The sequence below is a fragment of the Eschscholzia californica genome, unplaced genomic scaffold (genome assembly GCF_041429995.1).
Source record: "Eschscholzia californica isolate CP2 unplaced genomic scaffold, dmEscCali1.0.p SCAF_4, whole genome shotgun sequence".
NCBI lineage: Eukaryota > Viridiplantae > Streptophyta > Magnoliopsida > Ranunculales > Papaveraceae > Eschscholzia > Eschscholzia californica.
Window position 1 is genome coordinate 18,919,093 of NW_028238461.1, and position 9,364 is coordinate 18,928,456.

The following is a 9,364-nucleotide window of genomic DNA, read 5'->3' on the forward strand; positions in this document are numbered from 1 at the left end:
GCTAAATACAACAATATCTCCTTCTTTTCTTGCACAAACTCTACAGTTCAGCACTGCTCGAGAATTCTACAACTATTTAGGGACGACATTTTAAGCTCAAAATAATGCTCATAAGCCCCAACTTCTTCTTCAACTACAAACTATGCAGAAAAATGCTTTGTCTATGACTGACTATGTAGGTAAAATTAAGGAGATATTTGATGCCATTGTCGCCTCCTGTATGCCGGTTCCTGGTATTGAACTTGTATTGCATATTTTAAGAGGTTTAGGCACAGACTTTTCAGCCTTTGTATATGCAATCGAAACAAGGGAAAAGCTTCCATCATTCTCTTAACTTCTTCCTTTGTTATATACACATGAGATGCGTATCCAACAACAACATACTCCTTCCTTTCAGTCAACGGAATTGGTGGCTAAAAGCCATAAACCACCACATGATTCAACTCAAAATCGGTCGTATGGTTCTGGCCGTGGTGGTTGTGGTGCCAGTTTTGGTAATAGAGGTCGAGGACGTGGTAGAAGCAACTGGAATCGCACTTCTAAGGCTCAAAGAGGTTCAATTCTTGGTAACCTTAATCCATGTTCTTCTTCTTCTTATGATCCACAAGTTGTTTGTCAAATATGTGGACGTCATGGCCATATTGCTTATTTACTCGGTTTTGGTATATGAAAAGAATATACAATGTAATATCTTTTATTCGTTGGAATATCCTAGGTAATATTTCTTGTAATATCCTCTGTTTTTGATAATATTCGTTGTGATCCCGGAGGAAGAAAAAAATTGAGATTAAGAACCTTAAGCTTTGATACCATGAGAGTGTGAAATTCTCCCTTGCCAAAATCATTTGTAGGGGTTCCATTATATAGTTTTTCAAAGGGAATATTACTAGAATTACAGAGGATATTACAAGAAATATTACCTAGGATATTCTACCGAATAAAAGATATTAAATATTCTTATCATATACCAAAAACGAGTAGATATACTCTATCAGAGTTTAGGGTTTGGTTAGTATTGGTTTTCTATTCTTAGAGGATTATATAAGAGAAAACTAGAGTGAAACTATAAAGGAATATTGATGTAGAATTTTTTACAGATTTGTATTGTGAATCTTAGAATATTTTAAAAATGGGTTTATGTTTTTCTAAAATATCTTATAGACATATCAATATATGACTGTTGTCTTTTCTACCATTGTGTTGATAGTTGATTGCTATATTTTTAGCTTTGGCATTGTTGATGATAACGTGTAGCTAAGCAGAAATGGTATTAGTGATCGTCTTTTGACATTTAAATCTACTTTTCAGACGGAGCATGATTTATATCTCATAAGTCATAATCACTTTTGGAGCGTATTGGTGCTCACGTCCTTCTATTACAGGTTTAACTAAAGAAGTTGAGAAACACATAGAAAGGAAGAGAACAAAGAAACATATTTCTCCCACTTGGGTTTAAGGAGTTGGAAAAATCTCTTTACAAGTTTATTATAGTTGGTTGGTGATGGAAGTTGAAACTTGGGAAAGTTCTTCTGATGAAATACAAGATCTGAAGGTTGACTTACAAGAAATTGACGAGGACGTGCACCTCTCTATGTCTGGTTCAATACCTAAATATCAGTTTAGGTTAAATTTTAATGAGAAAAAACATTGTCAGCTTTCTTTTTACACAAGTCCTTTGTTGTTTCATTGATTATTTGATTATTCAGGAAAGATGTGTCTACGGCTCGCTGGGTCGCGGAGATGGGGATGGCAGAGGTTACAGAAAAGAAGGGTGGAATGTGGACTACGACTGGAATAGTTCGAAAGAGCAAGGTTTATTGCTTGATCGAGGAGACCCTGTAAGTAAATTGGAATCATTCATTTGTTTTCTTTTCTTCTTGGGTGTTTCAGTCTCAGATAAACTCTTCCCTTTCAGGTTTAAAGTGAGAAATAGCCCCTAAACAATGTACATATTATATTATTATATACAAGTAAAATAACACTTAAAAGTCCTTATAACAAATCGTTAGCAAACACAAAATGTTATTTTCAATGAAACCAAGAAACTGGACTCGATGAGGTCCTGAGTTGAGGCAAGCAAAGCACTCGTTCAAACGTGCTTCAGCAATAAAAGTAGATACTAGTGGAAATCTCAACAAGCAAAGCGAGCCTCTTCTCAACCTACTGTCTTTGCCGCTTAAGCGTTGCTAAAGCGCATCTTTCGCAACCAAGCTATAAAATGATTGAGATTTGATTATTTGTTATATTCTTATATGTAACTAAAACTATTTTTGGTCTTGTAATAGGTTTTTGGTTGAACGAGGGGCATTACTTCTCTATGACATGAATGATATTGTATTTCCCTTAAAAGATATATACGAGATGGTTGCAGAGGGCAAAAGTGGGTGTTCTTGGGATTCTTTTGAGGCTTATAGAAACTTAAAATCACTTGGATATATTGTTGGGAGACATGGTATCCCTTGGACGATGAAGAATGATAAGAGCGGCTCCACTTCTACGTGTACCCAAGGCACTGAAAGAAAAAATGGAGTACTACAAACTGAAATTAATGAGGTTTTAGCAGTTGCTAATCTTATTCCAGATACACTTATTATTACCGACTTCAAAAAGATCAGAGATTCACAGAATAGTGGTGAAGTAAAGCCAGCTTTTGATGTGTATCTTCCTAACAGCAAATTCAAGAAATCGTTTCCTGGCGACCCCAATTTCATGGTACACTTAACCAGGTAAATCCCTTATTTATTATATATTGTCGGGGGAGAAAAGTGGAGTAGGGCGGAGGTACCTAAATTACTAGGTCAAGGTGAGGAAGGGTGGACCCGCATATACAGATACGGTTTGCTAATTAGTTTTTTTAATGTGAAGGGATAATCCACCATCCAAAGAAGAAATCGAAGATGTTGAAACTTGAAAGAATATGCAATGGCATTGCAGTCAAGTTTTGTCATGTAGAAAATGGCCAGGTCAGTTTCTTTTCCTTTAATAAGGTACAACTTCCTATGTTACCTTAACCGTCTAGACTGATTTTATCTTAACATCGAAGATCATGAAGAATGGTTTTTTATCTTGCTGAAATTGTCATAAACTTGTGAAAAGAAGCATTTTGATAATCCAGACTGAAATTAGATACTAAAATGATTGCATTGTACATGGGTTTTGTAGGATCTAGTATAGGGCTTAAGTCTTTGAATAGGATGAAGACCCTGTATTATTTAAAGTTGTCCTCTTCTTAGTTTGAATGATTATACTCTAATTTTAATCAGTAGCAACCAAGAATTGTTTTGTATCAAACAAGACAATTATGGGTTGATGGGCCCTAATTTAAGGTGGGAATTGGGCCTGACCAAGCACGTGTGGGTTGGCGGGTACTAAGGTTTCTAGACAGGCAAGAACGGATAAAAACTTTATGTATCAGATTTGTCTAGCTCGTTTGAATCTGAATTGCTAACTCAAATGAACTCAAAATCAACCTACATTAGCGATTCAGACGAGTCGGACAAAAAACAAACATCCGCCTCTACTATTACAGTTAGGTGGGGGGCTTTGGAGCATAAAGAAAAAAAAAATTGGGGATAAAGACTTAATTAATCAACATTGATTTTGGGAGTATATTTTTTTTTGGCTAAAATATGTACTTAAAAGGAAGTCGCCCCCTAATTTTCATCTCTTAATGTCTTTCTATCTCCTTATGCCCTGGAAACTGTTCTTTATCTTAACCTTCCGAAATGGGGTGGTGGTCGGAAGTTATGGAGGTTCAGAGAGAAGATGAAGATTAGGGGATAATTTTCAATTAAGAAATTCTTTTCGGCTAAAAATAAATAAATATGTCCTCTAAGTCAAAGTTGATTGATAAAATCTTTATGACCCTCGGAAACCTTTTTTAATGTCCCAAAAGTGCCGCCTATAGTTATATCAGTTTAAGAGCATATAAAGGATAGACATGGAATCTTGTGAAGCCATCATTGTTGTCCTAATCTTTTTCTAAGGTAGTTTCTAATATTCAGCTAATAAAATTTATGAGTTTATTGGATTTAGGAAATAGGAGTTTATTAGAATTAGTAAGTACTAAGTAGAGTTATCATAAAATTAGGAAACCCAAGGCCCCAAGATTAGGTTGAACCGCCCTATAAAAGAATCATGTCTGCCTGCTATTATTTCATCCCATCTTTGAATCAATATATATACACTTCTTCTTTAGATTTTATATCATCTTCTCTATAATTATATTGTTTCAAAACTCAAGAATGGCTGAAAAATCAACTACGTCAACTCCTCTTACGACAACAATAGATGAAGAATCAACTACGCTTTATTCAGAACAGAAAAATATCGATATTGTTAAGGGTCTTGATCACATCAAGGAACTCAGTTCCAAGATTGAAGGGTATGATATAAAACTTGAAAACATATCAAGAGAGATGAAGGAGATAAAGGAATCGATTGATAAGTTGACATCTCTTTTGCCATTTCTCAATCTTACCAAACATAAATCCGAAGGCAAGTTGGAAAACCGTTCTCCTGCCTCATCTGTCTCACTCTCGGCTTCTAACCATAGCAACTCCATCGGGGCACACGGGAAATTTACTCAATGGAAGAACTCGTTTATCACTCGAGGGACAGTTAACAACCGCAAGGAAGCTTGTATCATTGCTATCAACAACTGTTGTCCTGGAAACCTAATTGCTTCCTCTATCTTGAACCAATTTGGTTTGGAAGTTGAACCAAAAAGACCCAACTCTCGCGACACTGCTAGATTTTGTCGTGTCCCTCTTTCAGCTGCTTTATACTATTCAGATGTCATACTTTGCGAGGTCACAGATATGGAATATCCCATAATAGTACTAGGTCGTCCATGGCTATTTAACACTGATGCCTCTTATCGTGGTCATGCTAATACATATGAGTTTGTCTGGAAGGACAAGAAGATCGTTATCCATCCCTCTTTTGGTTTAGCGTCTCGGTTGGAATCTATTCACAAAGACAACTAAGGCCAGAGATGATTTGATTCGATGGAATATATATACTTTTCTCTTATGTGGATTAAACTTTTCACTAGTTTTTTTTTTGTTGAAGAAAACTTTTCACTAGTTAGGAAACCAAGAATCAGGCTGCCCTAATTATTAAGGGGTTCATCTTCAAAAGAATAAATTTTCTTGGTGCAATTTATCTTTATTCTCTCTTAATTTGTTTCAATTGCTATTTTCGTTCTTGTTATTATACATGGTTTTATTTTAAAGGTTCTTTGGCTGTGGTAGGGGAAAAAAAATTAATGGTGTGTTTGGATGGCGGAATCATGAATCCGCGGATTCATGAGTCCTTGGGATTCATGATTCCACGGATTCATGAATCCAAGTAATATTTTTTGGCTTGTTTGGCAACTAAGAATCCTATGATTTATTATTATTTGAGTATTTTTAAACGTCTTTAGAAAAAATATGATTTTTGAAAAAAACAATGATTTTGAAAAAAAATAATGATTTTGTAGAAGGAAATATTTTTTTGTTGATTTTTAGTTTGAAATTTAGGTTTATTAATCCAAAATCCTAGCAAATCCTAGGGGGTAGGGTGGGATTTTGGTCCAATACAAATTTTGGAATTAGGAATCCTTAGGATTCAAGAGTCCTAGGATTCTTGGTAGCCAAACAGACCAAGGATTCATGATTCCTACCAAATTCCACTTTTGATAGGAATCCTAGTTAGGAATCCTGCAACCAAACACACCATAAGAAGAAAACCATCAGACAATTCATAACAAGAAGCCAAAACTGTAAGATAAAAAGATTAGAACCCACAGCAAAATTAGATCAAATATCACAACTCTGAGTTTTATTGTACAACAAAAATAGGTGGTCAGAAATAAAAACATCTAGGGCATTCTAAAAAAGACCTATACCGTTGTTTCAATTAATGAAAACAAAAGCTATTTTCAGTTTGTCAAAAACAATTGATTTCACTTGGTCAAATTCCGAGAGCCGCTCTTACCGATTCGGGTCCTCTCTTGCCCAAGAATTTTCAGCAACTACATCTACTCCTTGCAAATAGTTTAGAAGAAAGTTATCATACTACAGCAAAAAACGAAATAAAATTCTAGAAGAAAAATATTGTCGAACTCGATACGAGCAAAATAACATCGTAAATGTTTTACTATTCAAGCATATAGAAACTTTTTGCGGGGAATAAGGAGGTAGTAGTCACATCGGATATTTGAGACAACAAGATAGAGAACACTTACAATTCCCGATCTTATCTGTTGTACGTAAATAGTACCAAAAAGGTCACCCTAAAAGCTCTTTGTGCGCAAGTATAGGGGCGTCAAGTAATAATTCGGTGAGTCCGAGATTGATCCATAGATACAAGTCAAACTTATTCTAAACCAAAAAATTAGCACAGTAATTAAAGATGATATTGGTGATGAAAACGGTAAGATAATGAAATACTAAAACAAATGAAAAGATAAAAGATTGAGAAACTTATGAGGAAGGGAACCTAAGATTTTGGAATTAACATGCATAAACTACGACATATTCATTCGTATCTTTCTTCTAACTCAAGATTCGGTAACCTCTCGTACTAAATCTCGAAAAATAATCACTAATTAGAAATTGAATAGACAATTTTTATAATAAATCTTTGAATCAAATCATATTAACTTGCAATGACTATCTATCAACTTATAAGCATGAACTATTAAAGATAAAGATCTAACGATAACTCATTAAATCCGAAACGTAGATAGTAAAGCAGAGATCATTACAATGACTATCTATCAACTTATAAGCATGGACTGTTAAAGACAAAGATCTAAAAATAACTCATCAAATCTGGAGCATACATAGTAGAGCAAATATAATGACTCAGTACTAGAAGATTGATGATCCAATATTTGAAGCACATCAAAGATATTCATTAATATCTAAAGACAACTCATCAAATCTGAAGATAAAGATCTAAAGATAACTCATCAAGCTCGGAGCGTAGATAGTATATTAAAGATCATGCATCAATACAAGAAGATTGATAACCCAACATTTGAAACACAACAAAAATATTCATTAATATGAAACCCCCCATAGTTCAAGCGTAATTAAAGTTTCATTATAAACTCTAGACAAACGAATTAGCTACACATGATGTCTTAAGAAATATTCATTGTTATTACAAATAAATCAAAGGAGAAAAGAAATGGAATCACCAAAAGAAATTCAAAACCATAGCTCCTTGTGCATCCATGTTGTTGCCAAGGTTTCTCAATAAAATCTCCATGAGTTGATTTCCCAAGAAAGAACAAAACCCTCCTTTTGATGCTCTTGAGAAATTAATGAGAGAGAAAGAATATGGGAGAAGAAAAGAAATGAGAGAATCAGAGAGTAAATGAGGGAAGAAAATTGAGGAAAAAGGGATAGAGAAGATGCCTCTAAACCCTAAAATTAGGTGTCGTTTGGCAACCAAAAGTAGAAATTCTTTTGCTTGTAGTATAAGTTCTTTTGCTTCAAAAAACTAAAAATTATCATAAGTATATTCGACGAAAATGTTACTTATAAGTAAACAAATCAAAAAGTTAATTTGGTAATGCAATTTACTTTTCTATTTTCTTTTTCTCATAATGATACCTGATTTCAATTAAATTTATTTAATTTTCATGATTACTCTTTTGAAAATGGCGGTGATGATATTGGTAGTAGTTGTGGTCGTATGATGGTGGTGGTGGTGGAGGTATGATGGTGGTGGCGGCGGTGGTGGTGGTAGAGGTATGATTATTGTGGTGGTGGTAGAGGTATGATTATTGTGGTGGTGGATGTATAATGGTGGTGGTGGTACTAGTGGTTGAGATACAAATGGTGGAGGTGGTTGAGATACAATGGTGATGGTGGTGCTCGTGGTAGTGGTTGAGGTGTGGTGGTGGAAAGGTACAGTGGTGAAGGTACAATGGTGGTGGAGGTAGGGTGGTGGAGGTTGCGTTACAATGGTGGTGGAGGTTTGAGGTGTGCTGGTGAGGTGTATAGTGGTGGTTGGTGGTCGTGGAAGTTTAGATGTGGTGGTAAAGCGGAAATAAACAAAGAAATTTTTTTGGTAAAATAAAATTTGTGCATATGTTGAAGAAAAGTTGCTTGACTTTAAAATTAAAAGCTGAAAATATAAACTTTAAAAGAAAGTCAAATTTTAACTTAAGTGAAGTAAAAAAATTTCACGTTACTAAACTAACTTTTTTACTTTTCTACTAAAATAAGCAAAAACGTAACTTATTTTAGTGTTACAAAACAACACCAATGTCTCGATTTCTCCCCTCCTAAAATCAGAGAAAACCATCTTTTTTATAGCAGCTCACGCCTTTAGATTATGCCGACTAGGGTTTGAGGGAAATTCTTTGGTTAATGTGCTTCGTGCAGCAGCATAACATAGAGGAACCGACCATTAGATCTAAAAATGCGCCGCAGGAGCTAGGGATAAATTGAAACACGTCTCACCGAGTCACACGTCTTAAAGCGCGCTCTGTTGCTTCGCGGGCCACAAGGTGTTGGTGCTTTGCGGCTTAGACTGTTGCGCTAGCTCGCATGTTGTCTCGCGCGGCCAAAGAGTACCCGATTGTGTGCTGAATGTTGACCTTACCCCAACTTTGACTTAGCTTAATTCACTCGTCCGAATACCTATATTGACTAAATCTACCAGAAAACCCTTGGCACCAAAGTCCCTAAGTGCTCTTGTGTGTCTTTCTCTCGTTTAATTTGTTTTTTGCACTAAACTCCGTAAAAGATACCTAATCAAACAAAACAACCATTTTATTAAAATAAAGCTCCGGAATAGACTAACTGGTTCAGGTTAAACAACTCAGATTGGACATTTTTATACCCCTTCAAACATCCCCAAAATTAAATTTTGCTAGTCGTTGAGCAAAACAGATCTAAACCTAACTGCCACTTTAGCAGGCAATCACGATTGCACTAAGAGTCAATTGAAGGCACTCTTGTGGATTAAGCCCAAAATTTGAATTTTGGGCCTCAGCCCCACTGGATTGGAGTTGCTCTAAGTTCCGGTAAAGGGCATCCCCTCTCTAGAACAGAGAGCGGAAAGAGAGAAGGAGGGAAGAAGAGAGAGAAAAGTAATTTAATGTTGAAGTCCTTTTGTTGGGTGCACCCTATTACATAGCGATCGAATGGGTCCGCGATGTTTGACTGGCATTTGGTTTGATATTTCTTGAAATACCTTCAAATATCTTGAACTTTATTGATCGTCGAATCTTGGAACATTTCTTCTCTTGATAGAACTCGGTTGCGATAAGGAGACGAAGAAGCCTAATTAATCACAAGATAACTTGGAATAATTTAAAAAATCAACAAAGTAATTTAGTTGTTATTTAATCACAACA

At 35.4% G+C, this 9,364-nt stretch overlaps 1 pseudogene across 1 annotated transcript; it reads left to right on the forward strand.

The window, feature by feature from the left end:
* The first annotated feature begins 476 nt into the window (after positions 1-476).
* Positions 477-3,135, forward strand: LOC147543417 (tRNA-splicing endonuclease subunit SEN54-like; annotated as a pseudogene). The gene is made up of 5 exons (XR_015223398.1): positions 477-554; positions 1,383-1,623; positions 1,707-1,838; positions 2,286-2,726; positions 2,866-3,135. The product of XR_015223398.1 is annotated as a tRNA-splicing endonuclease subunit SEN54-like (transcript).
* The last annotated feature ends 6,229 nt before the right edge of the window (positions 3,136-9,364 follow it).